The 22,683-nt window shown below is 35.0% G+C and overlaps 1 pseudogene; it reads right to left on the bottom strand.

Moving 5' to 3' along the window:
• Positions 1 to 12,430: 12,430 nt before the first annotated feature.
• LOC140860971 (endoplasmin homolog) lies at positions 12,431 to 22,422 on the bottom strand (annotated as a pseudogene).
• Positions 22,423 to 22,683: the final 261 nt, after the last annotated feature.

Raw genomic sequence — 22,683 nt, 5'->3', positions numbered from 1 at the left:
ATCCCGATCGAATCAACAACTATTGGTAAATCGAGAGTCGTTCGAGATTCGATAACTATGCAATGCATCTTGAAGATCAAATAGTGACATCGCATGTGCTACTAAGAAACCATTTCTTAAAACACATCATGTACTCTGGCCAGAGATTCGTCACACTAATATCTCCTCAGATTGCATAGGATATCCACACTAGCAAGTATGTGGTGAATCCTTGACAACAAAGCATCGACTCCTATATGTGTCGTAACTATACCAAATCCCGACACCTGATGACCCCAATAGAGTCGGTAAACGAGTCAAAGTACAGTACTAGCATATAGAGTCTCAATGATGTTTCAAGTAGTAAGGACTAATGGTGTACAACCAAAACCGCGGACTTTATCCACTCGATAAATGATAACCACTTGGAAAGTCCGGATAGGGTAGTTCGATCATTCATCGTATGAATATCCATTTGCATGCTTCGAACATCTCTATGTTCCATACCAATGAAACGTGGTACTCGGCATCGCAAATGCTAGTCTCAATCTTGAGCGATCCTTATCCTTATTAACGGACGGCTCAATCGACTAGGAACTGTTTAGAATATACAGTGACTATAAGATGTGTTTCATGATAGCCATCCCCATGTGCCACCACATCTTACATACACTATAGTATATTCAAGGTTTTCATCTAAACATCTTATAGTATGTACAACATAATAATATGATAAAAGATAAAGTAAATGTCATTATAAAAGTGTAAATTATATTAAACAAAAGATTGTTTATACATAGAGTCATAAAAGCCCGTAGTCACAAGTTGGCTCACCGGGCACCCACTCTTTCACATATAACATTTCAAAACATCTGAAACATAAGAAATTTTACATCCAATCGGAGTCCTTCTTGCAAGGATCGCAATGCTATCTTCGGAATTGAAATCGGATGGCCAGATCAAAAGATATCGGAGCTTGAATGATCAAAGTTCACCTTGGAGCCCCTTTTCTTCTCCCTCTCGGCCACTTTTTGATATTGGGATTGAATATACACGTGTAATCTGATAAAGTCAAGTGGGTTTTATGATATATATTAGCCAAAATGCACTTTAATCCCTGAAATTTTTAATAATTGCAAAATAATCATCGGACAATTTTTTAATTCAATTTAAATCCCAAATAATTTGAGAATATTAGAATTTAATTCTAAACTCCAAAATTCTCAAATAAAATATTATCGCATTAACATTAAATAATAAATTGCATTCTAGTCCTCAAAACTTCGATATTTGCAAAATAGTCCCTGCTCGAGTTTCACCTCCGAATTAAATCCTCTTCAATTCACGATTATCGGATTTAATTCTTACATTCCAAAAATATTCAATTCATATATTTCATCTTTTAATTTAAGAATCCCGAAATTTAAATCTCAAAATCCATAAATTCTCAAATTAAATATTCTCAATTCGGAAATTAAATCTCTAATTTCCATAATTAATCCAATTGAATATTTTCCAATATTCGGAATTTAAATATCAAATTCTGTAATTAATAACTTAATATTTTCAGAGTCTTACAATTACTCCCCTCTAAGGAATGATTTCGTCCTCGAAATCGCATCCAATCTTACTACTGAATCTCGTCAGTGTAAAGCTGACTGAAGTAATACTTGCTTCAATTCTGTAAGTTCTGGATATCTTTATGATATCTTTTCATATTCTATCTTCTGATCACTTCTGATCACTTCTTCAATCATTTCAGAATCACTGAGCTAACTTACATCGAAGTTGCTCCTCCTCGTGACCACAATATGTATCGATCATTTTGATCAGTTCAAAGTCTTATCAACCTCACCTGATTAAAGTTTACAGGTAAAAGTTTAGCTGAATTAATTCTTACTTCAATCATATAACTCTGAATCTCACATCTAAATCTACCTCTGCAAATTCTTCCTTCACGTTTGCGTCTAGTCTATTGTACTTGTTAGCTGACCGGAATTTGATTTATCTCTGAGCTATTTCTCATTCAGATTCAGTATCTATTCTGGATATGTGAAGTAACTTAAGCTCTTGTCAAATTCTACTTTTGTTGACTAAAGTACATCATAAGAATCTCACCGATACTTCTGTAGATACATGGATCATATCTGATCTCTCTTATCAATTCTGGAAGGGATATCTCTGTTAATGAACTTAGTAACTGTATTGAAAATCTGATACAGTACAATTCAGCTTTAGTGACGACTTGTTTCTTTTTCTATATCGTTCTATGCTTGGCAAATAACATATATCAAGTCTACACTATCATGTTGATTATCCTTTTGAAATCTGTATCTATCATACACTGTTCGTCTTTCATTCTGTTCCGATCAATCTTCACATTTTCTGTCTCTTTTCAAATCATATATGAATTGATATTTGAGACTTTAGAGATACTATCTCAACACATAAACTCTGATTTTCTTCTCATCTACTAATCATAACAGTATCTCTATATCTATCAGATAGCTGTCACAGGAATCAAAATCGTCAAGTGGAAAAATCAATCAGTTGGTACCGAATCAGGTACTAGAATTCTGAGTATCTCCTCAAAATCTAGATAGTCACCTCAGACAATCCATCGATCAGAGGATAGTATAATGTAATCACATAAAACCAATCGCTCAGAATCTCTGATAATCAATGCCAGAATCTATCAAAAGAAATCTAAAGTGTTCTTCTCAACAATAAATTTCCATCATTCCTGTTCTTTCACACATCTCTATCTTCCAAATTATATCTGTATTATCCAAAGTACGGCGTATTCTGGAATTTGTCGAACTCTATCTCAATTCAAATCTCAAATTCATGAAGATCTGAATAATTTTGAATGACAAATCTGTCAAAAAACTGTTCGCATTTTGACTCCAAAGTGACTAAACTGTATCTTAGACCACTTGCGCTCTTCTTTTCTGTTTCTTCCATTGGAAATTCAGATATCGAAAATTTTATTCTATTGTCTCTGCTTCTATTTTCTTTCATCAATACGGATTTCTAACGTAGTTCATACATTTTCCGACAACTAGATGGATTTTCAATATTCTATATCTAGAATATCGGGCATAATCCAACGATTATTCACTATAAAATCCATCAATTCCGATATGTTGTCTTCAATTCATATCGTAATCTGGCATTCTCTACTGAATTCCAAACTGCTTTGATCTCAATCTATATGTCTTCAATCATCTTCAAGCAATTCTATCTCATTCTCAATTGAGAATTTTGATTGAGAATGACTTTGTCTGAAAAAAATTCAAGTCAGAACACATAGAAAAATGTGTCCATCAGATTATTTCTTTCTATTCCTCAAGCACTGACAAATCATCTAAACAAACCATAAATTCAGATGATATTCTAATCTTTCTATCAGTTACGAGCCAACAAACTCAATTACGCTGAAATAACCATCAACGGAGTAATAATTCTCAAAATAAAAAAAAATAAATCAAGATTGAGAAAATCTCTCAATCAGGGTCATCCAAAATCAAATCTTTTGGATAACAAACTCGGCACACTGAAAACAACTCACTTGTTTCTCATAACTCCGAATGAGTGAATCAACTCAGGCTCTATGAATAAGCAATGAGAGCCAATCAATATTCAATACTTCAAGAATCATATCTCCAATCTAATGTAATCATTTTCAGCAAAAACAAATAAAATACTCAACTATAACTGATTTCCTTATCAATATCTATTCTATAAACTCTAAATCACAATAAGCATCGCAAAATCTTATCACTTCTCTGCTGCATTCTAGTTCACAACTTAATCTAAAGTCTAAAATCTCACCTGGAACAAAATTGCAAAAGTGCAAACTTCAACCATTGGCATTTCTACCAATTCTAGTTTAGTTCTTGAACATATATAGTGCACAGAATATACGCATTTCGGAACTTTTCTGTAATCATAAACCGAAATAAAAGAAACTGAAGTCTAGATTCCATACCATATCATCATATTTATATGAACTTTTCTATATTCATCAGTCCAGCTTAATCATTTCAGAGAAGCAATCACTACTAGAAATAATGCCTATGGTGACACTTTTATGATGACATTTTTTAAGAAGTGTTGTTACAAGAATTTTATAATGACACTTGTAAAAAACTTTTAAAAAAAAAAATTACCTCTTAGACTATTTGTGATGACACTTTTAATAGATGCAGTCACTTTAAACAATGGAGGGAACACATTAATTTTTCCCTCATATTTATTTTAATAATTTGTTTTTCACAAGTTTTAAGATAAAACTTTTTAATAATAATAATAATTAATAGAAATAATTAAACAAACGTGGAAAAGAAATCCCAAAATGTCAGTCTCATCCGACAAAGAACCAAGTCAAAATGTTTCATTCTCCTTGCAATTCCTCATCAACCTTCATACAGAATCCGCAGATTCACGCCCCTTTCTGATTCTGAACTAGAAGCCCATTGAAAATGATGTAGAATTGACTCTCAATTTTTGGTTTTCACTCATTTTTTGCTAGATCTCATCGCCATTTTACTCTTGATTTGTGATCACTGTGGAATCTGATTAATCGCTCGATTAGGCGGAGGAATGGAGGGAGCAGCGTCGACGCTATTCCTATTGGGCAAAAATGGTAGGGTTCTGGTGTGGCGGGACTATTGTGGTGACGTCTCTGTGGTGAAAGCTGAGCGTTTCTTCACCAAGGTCATTTAGAAATAGGTTTCACTTCTTTGTGTGTGTATTATGTGCACGCTGCTTGTCTATTTGATTGATTATTTTGTTTTTGGGTTTGATTTTTTTCCCCCGGTTCACTACAAGAAAAACGACCAAAGACAACGGTTTTTTCGCGTTGTTAATGTCCCCAAAAAATCGTTGTCGTAGCCAGTGTTGTAAAAGACACGCTCAAAGACAACGCAGAAAAAGCGTTGTCGTTTCTGAAAAAGACAGCGCTTTTTTAAGCATTGTCATATCTAAAAATGACAACGCTTTTTCATGTTGTCTTTTTCACAAAAAAGCGTTGTTGTAGCCAATATTGTTAAAGGCCGCGGTCTGTTGTGAAAATTCCTCGCAAGCGTACAAGTGTCAAGTTTTAATATAGTGATTAAATCAGATATCGATCCCTCAGAGAGTAAAATGAAAATATTTAGTACTTGTAATTAGAATAGTCTAAACTTTATCTAGAAAATCAATAATCAAGAATTTTGCAATAAAAATAAAATAATTAAGAGATTTAAAAGCACGCACAAAACGTTCAGCTTAAAAATCAATCAGAAAAAAATGGTCTAAATGTATAGATTTCACCTGGTTTCAACAACAGTCAATCCTAAATGATTAATCTTCATGAATTCCAATCAATTAATAACCAAGAACACTTACGTATATTATTTCCCTATCCCGAACAACAAATAATTTTTATCAACTACAATTCAATTCCAATATTCCTATTAAGAATTTATCGCAGTGATCTATCACAAAACAATGTTCTTTTTAAAAACTCTGTTAAAATCATACACTCTCCCGAGCTGTATAAATAATTAACAGTGTAGTTTCTAATGTCTTATTCAAAATCCCCTCTCCCGAGCAATGATTTCAAATAAATATAAAAAATTAATTATTGATCAGATAATTGAAAAGACAATCAATTCTAGAAAAACAATTAATCTAGAAGAAACTCAATCCAATAAAATCAAAAATTTATGAAAGCGTCTACACCAGGTTTCATCCGACCTCTAGACTCTAAAAATTTAGTTCATAATAAAATTCTGAATAAACCAAAACATGTTCAAAAATCTAAACATATTCAGAATAAAATAAAAAGATAGAAAACAAATCCGTCGTCGACGCCGTGTCTGGTCGATCAAACTCCGTCTTCATTCTTCAGTTGAGCTCGATAAAAATAACAAAAGTTCACGATCAATCTCTGATATCCTCTGTTAATGTGGCGGCCCTCCTCCCTCTTCTCAAATCTGACAAAAATCCTTTTATAACGTGCACAAAAGCCCACAAAATCAAGCCCATAAAAATTTCCCGATTTAATAAAATTCCAAAACACAGCGACGGGGTGGGCGAAGGCGCGGGCGTGCCTCAATCTCGTAGTTTCAATTCTCAGATTTCAGAAACATTGCGCGATTGCTCTAGTTTAAGCGTTAACAAGAAGCGCTAAAGAAATTTTTCTTGGCCCAATAACAAAAAGCCCATTAACCTTATCTTGTCTGATCGTTTCTTTCTTCTTCTTCTTCTTTTCTTTCTCTTTTCTTTTATTCTTTTCTCCAAATAAATCTTATTTCTTATTTTCTTCAACAATAATTCTTATTTTCCATTAATTTCTTCTTTTCTCCACCAAATCTCCATAATTTCCTACGAACACAAAAACAACAAAACCCACACATAAATCTGCTCGAAACAAATATTTAACAAATAAAATCATATATAAATTAAGTTTATAAAATACACTTATCAAATACCCCCAAACTTAGACTTTTGCTAGTCCCGAGCAAAACTATTAAATTCCAAAAACTCAGTCTCTCAAAAACCAACAAGAATAGTCGAGAAATATTATGGAGCAATGACATCATCAATGATTTCAAAAATATCAAATCCAATCATATCACACCCAACTAACAATTGAAAATTTCAGTCATAACAAAATAACCCCATAAACTCACAATCTCCGCAACTCACGTTCAAAACACCCTTCTCCAAATTAAATTCACACATTCATTGATCATGAGGACTTTTCAAGGTAGCTAGTGATCAAAAATAGGATAATTATAAAAAAAAGCTCACAATCAGGTAATTGCAACGAATAAGCGTGTGTGCATGTTTCGATCAAAATTCATAATCATTAAAAGCATCAATCAACAGTCCATAGGCTAAATTCTCGCAACTCTTCTCCACTAGTATATTGGGCAACTGAGACTTGGTCAATAGGACTTATTCAGCTTATAATGTAAGACCTGGCTCATGGCTACAAATGAAGGATAAAAATTCAAAATAAGGAGTAATTTATAATTTTATCAAACTCTAATTACGACTCCTTTTTCATTCACAACTTCAAACTTATTTCACTTCATTGATTTTTCAATTTTTTCACAACTTCTTTCACAACTTTTCTTTTCACAACTTTTTCAACCACAAATTTTTTCAAATCTTTTTCTTTTCTACTACCTTCTTCATTTTCATTCATCCACCAAACCATTCCATTTTTTTCATAAATATTAACTAGGAGCATATAACAATTTAGCATTCAAATTACTCCCTTAAAGGTAGGAATTAGTGTATAGGCTATTTAGGTAGTCAATTGAGGACCTTGAAATAATGACGAATGGGGTTTAATCACACGTTTACACACATGTCATTCGATTTTCATTAAAGCTCAAACAAGGTACTAGGGATAACATATAATTAGGTAGCTTGAAAGGCTCAAACGAATTCAAAAAAATTGCCTAAATCATTCCTAATCTCAGTTTTGCCCGTATTTCGCCTCGAAGAGTGTTCGAACTAGTTCTAGACAAGTATCAATCCACAATTAAATCATACAAGTTCAATCAGTGCAAAAAAGATAATCATCAGCAGTAAACGATGATTTTCACAAAAATTTCAGATTTTCTCGTACCTCAATGTACTAATATACGTGTAGGCTCAACTAGGCAACTAAGGATAATTTTGTTCAATGAAAATCAGGCCCAAAATCTCAAACAATGCCTCAATCATATCTATGTTTGTATGTTTCAAAAATCAGATTCATGTATTAATCACAGAGTATATAAAAAATTGTTCATTCAATTGGTTCCATTTTTTCAAAAATATTTGTCAGGTAGGTGGACAATCATGGATTTTAGTTATAGCACAAAACAAAAATTTTTCAGCCATGTATCCATTTCTTTCTTGACTTCTTTTCAACTCAACTCTCAACTACACTACTAAATTTAACAAAAATTTATCTATAAAGCACACAATAAAGTTCAACTTATCAACTATCAACCAACTAAACAACTAAATCACACACTGATTCACCCCCCCAAACTTAATATAATCATTGTCCCTAATGATTAAAAACAATAAAAAAAACAAGGGACTCATACCTTCGACACCGAGCATTAGTACCCGATGTATCAACTCCATCTCCGTATTCATGGAAAATAATTTCGCCGCCGCAATGCCATGGTTAAAATAGTTGAGACGCACCACATGAACGTCCAAATGATCCTGAAAATAATATATTCACACGATTAAAACACAAAAATGAAGAAATCGAGAAGCAAGCACTACGCATGGAAGTGTGAGGATTGGATTGCGCCTTTGCGCATGGTGATGAGCAGGTGATGTAGCAGCTGGTTCGGGCATGGTCTTGGGCAATTGAGGAGCGCGATTTCTCATGGTGTGCAGCAGAAGAGTTGCTGGTTTGCTCAAGAGGAGCTGCTGATGGGGAGATGTGTTGTGCATGGAGGAGTAGCAGCTGGTGAAGCGCATGAGGTAGCAGCTGGGAGATGGTTTGCATAAGACGTGCAGCAGCTGGTAGGAGCTTTTGGCATGATGAAGCGCAGATGATGTAGCAGCTGGGAGCATGCGCTGAAGGGGAGTTGGGACACGCAATAGCGCAAGGGAGAGAAGGGCTTGGAGCGCGATAGCGCATGATGGAAGGGGGTGGGGTGCGCGATAGCGCAAGGGAGAGGGAGATGGCAAGCGCAATAGCGCTTTGAGCTGGTGCGGATGAAGGTTTGTAGTGCGATTGCGCTTGTAATAGCGCAGATGGTGGAGCTGGTAGCGCGATTGCACGAGATTAAGCGCTGATGGGCTGCGCGGTTGAGTAGTAGCACATCGTAGAGAATGCGCGGGCGCTCGAGAAAATTGGCACGGGCGCGCAGTCTCCTCGAATTGTGATTTCTAGAGCCTGAAAATTTTTGAAAACTAAGAAAAAAATAAGCTCGAAAATTTAAAATAAAAATACTTAAAAACAACTAAATAAAAAAAATTAAATAAACTGAAAATAAAAGCAAATAAAATAAAATAAAATAAAATGCTTGGGTTGACTACCAAGTAGCGCTTGGTTTATAGTCGTCAGCCCGACTTTCACCGGTTTTAGTTGATTTTTTTCCTTCGCTCTCACACGCCAAATATATTCACTAAAACTGAAATGAAACCAAAAGAAATAAATTAGAAAATTAAAAATCACATAAATAAAAACTCTAAATTAAAATCTAGACTAATTGGTAACAAGACTAAAAAATAATCAAAATTTACTCCCCGGCAACGACGCCAAAAACTTGTTGTGAAAATTCCTCGCAAGCGTACGAGTGTCAAGTTTTAATATAGTGATTAAATCAGATATCGATCCCTCAGAGAGTAAAATGAAAATATTTAGTACTTGTAATTAGAATAGTCTAAACTTTATCTAGAAAATCAATAATCAAGAATTTTGCAATAAAAATAAAATAATTAAGAGATTTAAAGTCACGCACACAACTTTCAGCTTAAAAATCAATCAGAGAAAAATGGTCTAGAGGTATAGATTTCACCTGGTTTCAACAATAGTCAATCCTAAATGATTAATCTTCATGAATTCCAATCAATTAATAACCAAGAACACTTACGTATATTATTTCTCTCTCCCGAGCAACAAATAATGTTTATCAACTACAATTCAATTCCAATATTCCAATTAAGAATTTATCGCAGTGAACTATCACAAAACAATGTTCTTTTTAAAAGCTCTGTTAAAATCATACACTCTCCCGAGCTGTATAAATAATTAACAGTGTAGTTTCTAATGTCCTATTCAAAATCCCCTCTTCCGAGCAATGATTTCAAATAAATATAACAAATCAATTATTGATCAGATAATTGAAAAGACAATCAATTCTAGAAAAAAAATTAATCTAGAAGAAACTCAATCCAATAAAATCAAGAATTCATGAAAGCGTTTACACCAGGTTCCATCCGACCTCTAGACTCTAAAAATTTAGTTCATAATAAAATTCTGAATAAACCAAAACATGTTCAAAAATCTAAACATATTTAGAATAAAATAAAAAGATAGAAAACAAATCCGTCGTCGACGCCGTGTTCGGTCGATCAAACTCCGTCTTCGTTCTTCAGTTGAGCTCCATAAAAATCACAAAAGTTCACGATCAATCTCTGATATCCTCTGTTAATGTGGCGGCCCTCCTCCCTCTTCTCAAGTCTGACAAAAATCTTTTTATAACGTGCACAAAAGCCCACAAAATCAAGCCCATAAAAATTTCCCGATTTAATAAAATTTCCAAAACACAGCGATGGGGCGGCGCTCAAGTGAAGGCGCGGGCGCGCCTCAATCTCGTAATTTCAATTCTCAGATTTCAGAAACATTGCGCGATTGCTCTAGTTTAAGTGCTAACAAGAAGCGCTAAAGAATTCTTTCTTGGCCCAATAACAAAAAGCCCATTAACCTTATCTTGTCTGATCGTTTCTTTCTTCTTCTTCTTTTCTTTCTCTTTTCTTTTATTCTTTTCTCCAAATAAATCTTATTTCTTATTTTCTTGAACAATAATTCTTCTTTTCCATTAATTTCTTCTTTTCTCCACCAAATCTCCATAATTTCCTACGAACACAAAAACAACAAAACCCACACATAAATCTGCTCGAAATAAATATTTAACAAATAAAATCATATATAAATTAAGTGTATAAAATACACTTAACACGGTCAAAGACAACGCTTAAAAAGCGTTGTCGTTTCGAGCAAAGACAACGCATAAAAAGCGTTGTGATATTTGAAAAAGACAACGCTTTTTAAGCGTTGTCTTTTTTAGTAACGACAACGCTTTTTTCACCTACGACAACGTTTAAAAAGCGTTGTCTTTTCTCAAAAAAAATAATAATAATTCACAAATTTTCAATATTATCACTTAATATTCAAAATTTTTGAAAATTAAATCTAACATACAATATTTAAATATTATAAATCATTCAAATATAACAAAAATCATTCAAATATAACAAATAATCGAACTCTTCATGTTCATCTCGGCCATGTCAAAGTTCCTGTCTTATCACTGCAATTGGTAGTTGCTGATCTCATAGTTTCACAAGCTGAAATCCTACGCACCTGTAGATCAATTTGTATCAGCAATTTCTTCAGAGTATATATATTCACGAAAAATTTTTAAATCATAAGAATTCTAAAGCATAAAAATTAAGCTTAGTTACAAAGTCGCAACATAAAAAAACCTAAATACAGAGTGCTTCAGAGTCACAACAAACATGGAACATAAGGAAGTTCCAGAATAGGGAAGAAGCCTGACAAATGTCAACCGAGAAGCCCCATACCTCATTGAGATCATATTGGCACAAGAGCCCAACAAAGAATGCAGTTTTATCACCAAGTAAAGATTTAAATAAATCATTATATATTGTAAAATATTTTCCAGTTGACTGCTACCAAAGGGATCAATATGTAATTCAAGAAAAATGGGCAAACATCAAACATTCAGTACAAGTTAATTGTGATGAGGATAAATGCGTGTCTGGACTATTATATATCACAGTAGTGTAAAAACTCGCAAGGCATAACATCACCACAAGCGAGGGATTTGTGCAATTAAATTTGTAATAGGAAACCCCTTGAGATGTATGAGAAAATATACATGCAGCAATAAAAAAATTTATAACAGAGAGTTTGGATATTTCTGGCGCTACCTCAAACAAACCTCCGAGAGGGAAGCTGGCGTTCCTCTGTGGAGTCGGTCACAAGAACTAGGAGTATGAGATCCTGGGAGATGCACTGGACCTTAAAAACGTGATAAGTTTGCTAGTTGAGAAATTAAATTTTCCCAATGATTCCATCCTCATTCTTGTAGGTAATGCTGTGTTCCTTAACCTGGAATAAGCATATTTATACAGCACACACACTTTTAAATGAATGTTCTATTGTGTATAAAGAAATCAAACATGATTGCTATACAATGAATTATATACAATATTAATGAACATGCATGGAGGACTCCTGTCTAGAAGAGTATTATTATATAAGCGCATGTAAAATAAGAGAATTGGCATGAAGAAGGAGAGTTAACATAAATGAATGAATCACTGTATCTATACACGTACACAAATCCTTAATTAGATGAGGTAAATTAATTAACAATATTTATTTAAACAGTCATAGAATCTCACACAGCCACCCAACAAGGATATATAATCATTTCATATACAATTAATTAACCCCAATACTGTTCATCAACTAATTAATTAAGATAAATCGATAAAAACAAAAGCCCCACCTGTGAAACTGAAACATACAATACCAACTGACAAATTAATAATGTCTTGTTTCTTTCGTTATTTCTCGAGTGACAACCTTACAATAGCAAAGGCCGCATTAGCTGCAACAAATTTCCACACATAATGTCCCAGCATCTTTGCTGAATGAATCGCAACCCCCCCCCCCCCCTACTCCTCAACAAGGGGAAGAGTGATCAAAGCAGCTATGGAACCACAAAATATCCCAGTAGCTAGACTCGAGGCCGCCTTCTCCACCGTTGTCTTCAAAATAGGCCGATCCATAACTGCAGAACCTTAATTTCTACATAAATTAAACAAATATATAATTACACAACCCACACCTCAAATTCAATTAAAACTTGGATCAATCGAGCAACAAAACTAAAGCAACTAAGTCCAGAAATACTGATTCGATCGATTGATAAAGTACTTGGCATACATTATGTTTGCTAATCACTTCAACGTAGTCAGCCACAAGATATATGGAGTAAAATCCAACACCAAATTGCCCAATAAGGTTAAGATCTCCACTGGTCTGCATTTTGTCTACAAATGTTGTATAGAAAAAGGTCATTGAAAGTTAAAAACGAGGAAAATCAGATATGTAAATGCTTTCAAGTAAAAGTGAAATCAACTGTTGAGCCATCATACATGAATACAAGATACAAACAAACATACACACAACTGAAGTTCCAGATTTGGCAATGGTTCCCAAATTCTTAATCAAATCCTCCTATGTCATTCCAATACCTCTGTCATGAATTGAAACTGTTTTCTTCTCTTTGTCCAATGTAATCTACATTTGTTCATTTTGTTCATAATAAGTCATGTCCATTAATTTTCAAAAAAATGAGTTCATTATACAATCTGATTAAACAACTTAAAATTCCACGAGAAATCTTTATGATTACAACACTCAACAAGCAGTCAATACATAATCAAGAAATATGATGTCTATAAAATTCTAATACAGCCACTTAACAGACTCCAGAGTACTTTCATGAAAATCTGAAAAATTATTCTTTACAACATTGGAAAACTTATTCCATGCATCAGTAATACCATAATCTAATGCTTAAAAGCTTCCTACAAAATGCTAAACGAAAAATTTAGCAAAACTGACTAAACTAAAACCAATAAATCACAAACCTGAATCTCGAGCTTTGTATCATCCCCTTCACCCAAAATTTCTTTGTCGGTGAGTGAAAGGAATCTAATCTTGTCCAGTGCCTAAATCAGCAACAAACATACATCAAACACAAGCTCTTTCCAGCGAAGTTGATAAAAGAGTGGGTGCCCGGTTAGCCAACTTGTGGTTAAGGGCTGTTATGACTCTATGTGTAAACAATATTTTGTTTAATATAATTTACACTTTTTAATAATGGCATTTACTTTATCTTCCTTCATATTGATATATTATGATATACTATTGTTGTTTTGATAAAGACCTTGAATATACTATAGTGTATGTAAGATGTGGTAGTACATTGGGATGACTATCATGAAACAAATCTTATAGTCACTGTATATTCTAAACAGTTCCTAGTCAATTGAGCCGTCCGCAAATAAGGATAAGGATCGCTCGAGATTGAGACTAGCATTTGCGATGTCTAGTACCACGTTTCATTGGTATGAAACATAGAGATGTTCAAAGCATGCAAATGGATATTCATATGATGAATGATCGAACTACCCTATCCGGACTTTCCAAGTGGTTATCACTTATCGAGTGGATAAAGTCCGCGGTTTTGGTTGTACGCTATTAGTCCTTACTACTTGAAACATCATTGAGACTCTATATGCTAGTACTGTACTTTGACTCGTTTACCGACTCTATTGGGGTCATCAAGTGTCGGGATTGGGTATAGTTACGACACATATAGGAGTCGATGCTTTGTTGTCAAGGATTCACCACATACTTGCGAGTGTGGATATACTATGCGATATGAGGAGATATTAGTGTGACGAATCTCTGGCCAGAGTACATGATGTGTTTTAGGTTACTCGGTGTTCCTAGTAACACATGCGATGTCACTATTTGATCTCCAAGATGTAATGCATAGTTATCGAATCTCGAACGACTCTCGATTTACCAATGGTTGTTGATTCGATCGGGATATATGGATGAAGGGACCATACTGTACGCTAACCAATGGGCAAAAATGGTTTCTGTGCACATTGGTGAAATTGGTTTATCAATCTGAGTCACGATAAATTTTATATTAATTTCTGAACATGCGGGCTTTGCTTGTCAGGCTTGAACTTATGACTAATGGGCTCTAAGCTGTTAGCAGCCCACATTATAAATAAGTTATTGCAGTGAAGAAATTACACAACAGAAGGTCATAAATTTTTGAAAACCCTCGAGAGTTTCTCTCTAGTTTCGGCCGCCCCCCTTCCCTCTGTCTTTGAGATTTTTCAGTCTACAAATTTCGAATTTGCAGTCTGAATTAGCAGATCAAATCTGTTATTTCTCTTCGTAGAAACTTCTGATAGACTTTGTAGTGCAGTCTATCAGAGGGATTAAACTTCTGTTCGTGGACTTGATTGAAGAAACGTTCGTTCATCAGTTCCTGGGATATACAACAAGAGCAGTTTAATCTGTTGGTGTCCATAATCTCGTTTCAAAATTTTAAGGTAAAATTTACATTGTTTAAATTTTATGTTATCAATTTTAATCGTAGGAATTTGATACCCATATGGAATCGTTCCATATAAAATTTAAAAACTTCCGCTGCAACGGATATCACTTTCTTTTTCGATCCGGAGAACGACCGTGTTCCAACAGTTGTATCAGAGCCAGGTGGTTCTCGAATTTTATGATTAAAATTTATTCGATTTTACCGGCCTCGATTTTTCAGAAAAATAAAACGAAAATTTTAAATTAAATTCCAGGGTAATGGGGTAGTGAGTGTCGCTGCCCGGGGCAGCGCACGTCGCTTCCCAGGGCAACGATTTGATCGCTGCCCAAGGGCAGTGCACGGCGCTGCCCACCTCCACGTGGGCAGCCTTGTCCCACGTGGAGGCCGGGCTGCCCGGGATTGTCCCGGGCAGTCCGAAAATTTTAAAATATAATTTTTGATTTTTTTGAAATTTTTGAAATTTCAGTTTTTGGTCGGATTGAAAATTGTTTTTGATTGGTCCACGAGGCATCGGATCAAATTGTTTGAGTCCAAAATTTTAAAAATTGATTTTTGGATAAATTTGAATTTTTGGAAAATTTATAAATTTTATCCATTAAATTAGATTTTATAAAATTAATAATTATGGTACAATTGATAATAAAATATGATTTTATGTATAAATAGGATTTTATATGTAAAATATTATTTTATGGATAAACTAGATAAAATATGATTTTATATATAAAATAAGATTTTATGTATGAAATATGATTTTATCTATTTATATTTATTGTCATTTCATGATATCCAATAAATTAATTTTTGAATTAAATATTATTGGATAAGGATGATCGATTGCCATGACCAATGTTATAGGTGTATATTAGGTTGTTTACATTTGGTTTTAATTATTGTTGTTGGATTTATTAATGGGTCTGGTTTATGGCCCAATATGAATTGTCATAAGTAATAAAAGTAGGTCTGGTTTCTGGCCCGTTCCCACCCCTTAAATATGTATCCTCTAAAATATACAATAAATTTATGATCGAAATTTATTGTAAATTTTAGACTTAGTGGGAGATGAAGATTTGAAGACAAAGATGGGCCCAGCAGACAATAAAGACCGAAAAATGTAAATTGAAAGCTCAATGTAATAGGATTGCATTGCATACTTTCATATTACCTAGGATTGGACTTAGACTCGTGATTGACAACCACGAGTCGATTAGTAATGGAATCGATCATCCTAAAATAATATATGATATTATTGTTGTATGCATGTTTAGACTAAATTGTATGAATCCCGCAAGCATACAAATTTTAAATGATGAGACAAATTTTCGAAATTAAAATCTCTCATTTTAAATATGATTTAAATTTGATATCAAGATAAACAAAAGGGAATTTAAATATTGTTTAAATGTTCCTACCTTCCATCAACGATCAATGTATGAGATGCTACCCGCGGGCACGGTCCGGCTCATATTATTGGGGGGTCCTGTTCGTTGGAAAGCTGTACATTAGATCGACACATGTTGTAAGTTGGATGGAACTCCCATGGGATTGGCTCATATTATTGGGAATCTACATGGCGACCGTCCATCATAACTTAATATTGATGGGTCATCTTGACATGTCACATTAAACAACATCATATTATTGGGCCCTTATTGGACATGAGGTAAAAACATGGGGGTTACTTTGGAAATAATTGGGCTCTACCTTTTGAAAATTATGGTTGGCTGATATTATTCGGGACTATGATTTGTCAATTGGACTCCATGTTCCCACTAAGGAAAGGAGTTTCCCGTTTTCACTAGAGGATAGTGAAATCGTTAAAATAGTGGGAGTGTAATTCTTAAAATTAAAATTCGCCATATTTTATGTCTTAGTAAATTAATTAAATAATCATCGATTATTGTCTATTTCATCTTAGTATATCATTATGATGAATCTTCGTAATCCACATGTTTCAATTCTCGAACAAAACAAACTTTCTGGCGCAACTATACGGAATGGTTCAATAAGTTAAGATTGTCCAGATTTCGGAAAAGATTTTCTAAGTGTTAGAAAAGGCTTCTCTGAAAATAGCCCCGGCTGATGTAACTGTCGAAAGGTTGGCTGAACTAGAGAAATGGTTGGACAATGATCTCAAGGCCAAATGTTACATGCAAAATTGGACAAGTCTAAACTAGTTTGCCATCACTGCAAGAAACCCGGTCATTGGAAACGTAACTGCAAAGGGTATGTTTTACATTGAAATAAATGTTTTACTTAATACTACTTCTTGGGTATTGGATACCAGATGTAGATCTCACATTTGCAATGAGTTGCAAATGATGAAAAGAAGTAATAAGCTTAGGAAGGGTGGGACCCAGCTAAGACTCGGAAATGGTTCTAGAGTTAAAGCCCAAGCTATAGGAGACATTTATTTAGTTTTGCAAAACGATTTTAAGTTATTTTTGAGAGACGTTTTATTTGTGCCAGATTCGATTAAAAACATTATTCTATTTCTATGCTTGATAGAAATGGTTTTTCTTGTAATTTTGTGAATGAGATTTGCAATATTTACAAGAATGAATGTTTGATTGGAAATGGACAACTTGAAAACGATCTATATAACTTAAAATTAAATAACATTCCAATTAATTATGTTGATAAGCCTGTAACAACAAATAAAAGGAAAAACGATAGTCAAAACCCAGCAAACCTTTGGCATGCTAGGCTAGGTCATATGTCCTCAAGGAGGATGAACAAGCTAGTGGGAGAGGGCATATTTGATATGTCTGATATTAACTCTCTACATACTTGTGAGTCCTGCCTAAAAGGAAAAATGACTAAATCTCCTTCAAAGGAAAGCCTGAGCGTAGTCAAAATCTGTTGGATTTGATCCATACAGATGTTTGTGGACAATTTAGTATCGGTACTAAATTTGGTCACACCTACTTCATTACCTTTACTGATGATAATTCTAGGTATGGGTACTTATATTTGATGAAATATAAGTCTGACTCATTTGAAAACTTCAAAGAATTCAAGGCTGAAGTAGAAAACAAACTAGGTAAGAGTATTAAAGCACTTTGATCAGATCGAGGTGGAGAATACTTAAGTACCGAGTTCTTGGATTATCTAAAAGAGAATGGGATTCTCTCTCAGTGGACTCCTCCTATGACACCTCAGGTGAATGGTGTTTTGGAGCGTCACAATCGAACCTTGTTGGACATGGTTTGATCTATGATGAGCTTCATTCAGCTCCCACCTTCATTTTGGGGCTATGCTCTTGAAACGGCGGTATTGTTGTTGAACAACGTCTACACTAAAGAAGTGGACAAAACACCATACGAGTTATGGAATGGCAAAGCTCCTAAGTATTTGTACTTGAGAATTTGGGGATGTCCTGCTTACGTGAAGCAGTTAGTGGGAGATAAGTTGGATAGTCGATCCACCTTATGTTATTTCTATCATCCTACTGAAACAAAAGTGTTTGTTTCAAGGAATGCCACCTTCTTGGAGAAGGAGTTCTTATTGGATAAGAAAGGAAAGATGATGGAACTCAAAGAAATTCGAGAAGAACTCGAGATATAAAATAAAGATCCTATACCTCAAGAATCATCACAAGACACGCCTATTACTAGAATATCCGAGAGGACTTCTAGGCCTCCTATTAGATATGGTCTTCTTCTTGAAGGGGATCAAAGTGAACCCGACAATGGATATGATCCAAGAAACTTCAAGGAAGCAATTTCTGATGCGGATTCGAATTTATGTCTTGAAGCTATACAGTCGGAAATAAATTCGATGCATACAAACCAAGTTTGGTCATTAGTAGATCCTCCCAATGGAATTTTTCCAATAGGGAGTAAATAGATCTACAAGAGAAAACTTGGGCCTGATGGAAAGGTACTGACCTACAAGGCACGATTGATGGTAAAAGGTTATACTCAAAGACAAGGAGTTGACTATGATGAAACTTTTTCACCAGTCGCAATGTTCAAGTCCATAAGAATCATTATTGCCATAGCAGCTTGGTATGACTATGAAATATGGCAAATGGATGTGAAGACTGCATTTCTTAATGGAAACATTAAGGAAGATATCTATATGATGCAGCCTGAGGGATACACATCCATGGGAAGCGAGCATAAGGTATGCAAGCTTCAGAGATCAATTTATGGTCTCAAACAAGCATCAAGAAGTTGGAACCAAAAATTTGATGAAACAATAAAGGATTTTGGTTTCATCAAGAACCCGGAGGAACCATGCGTGTACAAGAAAGTAGTTAAGGATGCGATAACATTCTTAGTACTTTATGTTGATGACATCCTACTCATTGGGAATGATATAGGGATGTTGCAGTTAATTAAGATATGGTTGTCAGGTAGATTCTCGATGAAGATTTAGGTGAGTCATCCTATATTCTAGGAATACAGATCTATAGAGATAGATCTAAAAGAATGATAAGACTCACTCAAGCAACCTACATCGACACCATATTGAAAAGGTTTTCAATGGATGAGTCCAAGAGAGGACATATACCTATGTGTCATGGAGTCTCTCTATCCAAGTCTATGTGTCCAAGACTGACGAAGAGATAGAGAAAATGACACACATACCATATGCGTCAGCCATAGGGAGTATCATTTATGGGATGATATCTACCAGACCGTATGTGGCATTTGCTCTGAGTGTGACGAGCAGATATCAAGCCAATCCCAGTCAAACGCATTGGAAAGCCGTGAAGGATATTCTTAAGTACTTAAGAAGAACTAAGAATGTATTCATGGTTTATGGAGGAAGAGAATTGAAATTGGAATGCTACACCGACTCTAGCTTCCAAAGTGACGTCGATGACTCGAAGTCAACCTCTGGATTTGTATTCGTGCTCAATGGCGGTGCTGTCTCTTGGAAGAGTTCCAAGCAAGACACCACAGTGGATTCCACCACTGAGGCAGAATACATTGCAGCATCAGCTGCTGCTAAAGAGACGGTTTGGATTAGGAAATTCATCCAAGAGTTGGGTGTAATTCCTGAAACTGTTGGTCCAGTCCCGGTGTACTGTGACAACACGGGTGCCATTGCTTAGGCAAAGGAACCAAGGTCTCATCAGAAGTCCAAACACATACTGAGGAAATACCACATCATCCGGGAGATCATGGATAGAGGAGACATCACTGTCGAGAGAGTGGCCTCTGCAGACAATATCGTTGATCCGCTTACTAAGCCCTTTCCAGGACCATTGTTTGACAAACATCGCAAAGCAATGGGATTACGTAGTATGACTAGTTGGCTTTAGGGCAAGTGGGAGATTGAAAGAGTGGGTGCCCGGTTTGCCAAATTGTGGTTAAGGGCTGTTATGACTCTACGTGTAAACAATCTTTTGTTTAATATAATTTACACTTTTTAATAATGGCATTTACTTTGTCTTCCTTCATATTGATATATTATGATATACTATTGTTGTTTTGATAAAGACCTTGAATATACTATAGTGTATGTAAGATGTGGTAGTACATTGGGATGACTACCATGAAACACATCTTATAGTCACTGTATATTCTAAACAGTTCCTAGTCGATTGAGCCGTCCGCAAATAAGGATAAGGATCGCTCGAGATTGAGACTAGCATTTGCGATGCCTAGTACTAAGTTTCATTGGTATGGAACATAGAGATGTTCAAAGCATGCAAATGGATATTCATATGATGAATGATCGAACTACCCTATCCGGACATTCCAAGTGGTTATCACTTATCCAGTGGATAAAGTCCGCGGTTTTGGTTGTACACTATTAGTCCTTACTACTTGAAACATCATTGAGACTCTATATGCTAGTACTGTACTTTGACTCGTTTACCGACTCTATTGGGGTCATCAAGTGTCGGGATTGGGTATAGTTACGACACATATAGGAGTCGATGCTTTGTTGTCAAGGATTCACCACATACTTGCGAGTATGGATATCCTATGCGATATGAGGAGATATTAGTGTGACGAATCTCTGGCCAGAGTACATGATGTGTTTTAGGTTACTCGGTGTTCCTAGTAACACATGCGATGTCACTATTTGATCTCCAAGATGTAATGCATAGTTATCGAATCTCGAACGACTCTCGATTTACCAATGGTTGTTCATTCGATCGGGATATATGGATGAAGGGACCATACTGTACGCTAACCAAAATCTATTGGTTCTTGCAGGCAATATCAGTGATACCTAGGGAATCATGGGGCGATGTTTCTAGGCACTCTTACCATGATTCGTTGGGTAAGTCGGAAATTGTTGTTCCGAGTCATAAGGAGTTGTGAGCCCATGGCTAGCTGTATCCCTGAACCGTTGAGGGTTACACAAGTAATGGATTTTTAATCCCCGTTGAGATAATTAAATTTAAAGAGTTAAATTTAGTGAATAAAGAAGTGGGACTTCTTATTTAAGAGAAGAGAGAGTACGATTTCCTAAAATGACATAGTGATGGACATTTTTGGAAACCACTGAATTCGGATTCAGAAAATTTGTCTTGACTTTAAAAGATGCAAAAATAGTTTCTGTGCACATTGGTGAAATTGGTTTATCAATCTGAGTCATGATGAATTTTATATTAATTTCTGAACATGCAGGCTTTGCTTGTTAGGCTTGAACTTATGACTAAAGGGCCCTAAGATGTTAGCAGCCCACATTATAAATAAGTTATTGCAGTGCAGAAATTACACAACAGAAGGTCATAAATTTTCGAAAACCCTAGAGAGTTTCTCCCTAGTTTCGGCCGCCCCCCTTCCCTCTGTCTTTGAGATTTTTCCGTCTGCAAATTTCGAATTTGCAATCTGAATTAGCAGATCAAATCTGTTATTTTTCTTCGTAGAAACTTTTGATAGACTTTCTAGTGCAGTCTATCAGAGGGATTAAACTTTTGTTCGTGGACCTGATTGAAGAAACGTTCGTTCATCAGTTCCTGAGATATACAACAAGAGCAGTTTAATCTGTTGGTGTCCATAATCTCGTTTCAAGATTTTAAGGTAAAATTTACATTGTTTAAATTTTATGTTATCAATTTTAATCATAGGAATTTGATAACCATATGGAATCGTTCCATATAAAATTTTAAAACTTGCGCTGCAATGGGTATCACTTTTTTTTTGATCTGGAGAACGACCGTGTTCCAACAGTTGATGTAAATAACATCAAACAAAGGGGAACAACAAAAGCTCACATTAGAGGCATTTGAGATCAACTCTCTCAAGAAAATATCCTTATTGCTGTAAAGCGAGTTGATAATGATGTCCATAAGCCGTGAAACTTCAGCCTGGAATTGATACTTCTCATCATCGGCACGAAGAGTTTTCCTTGATATGGACTCTCATTCTCTGAATAACAGCAGCAAATCACACACCCAAAAATATAGATTGATTATTGATAATTTTAAAGTGACAAACATCATTTGAATGAAACATGAAGATGGTATTTCAAAACACCTCTTAACAACATTAGAATCTGTAGATAATCCATGGGGAACAGCTCCAATCTTATCTTCCACTTTTGCCGTGTGCATTAGCAACATAGTTTCCAAAGTTTAGAAACAGAGATGAAAAGGAGGCACTGAGTTTGTTTCAATTCTAGGCTATCTACTTGCAGAAAGATTAAGATATTTATTTGCTTTCTGAGAGTATGCCACATAAGTTGTGAATCATTCATTGTAGAATATAGGTGAGAAAGCATATACAACTACATGTTCACTCATTGATACCTGTGTAAGATGAGTCCAAGCCTCAAGGAAATTTTGATCGATTTGGATTGCTTTCAGGTGTGCCTC

Source organism: Henckelia pumila, chromosome 4 (genome assembly GCF_033568475.1).
Source record: "Henckelia pumila isolate YLH828 chromosome 4, ASM3356847v2, whole genome shotgun sequence".
Lineage (NCBI taxonomy): Eukaryota > Viridiplantae > Streptophyta > Magnoliopsida > Lamiales > Gesneriaceae > Henckelia > Henckelia pumila.
Note: the sequence above shows the minus strand (reverse complement) of the source record. Positions and strands in the feature narration are given on the sequence as shown.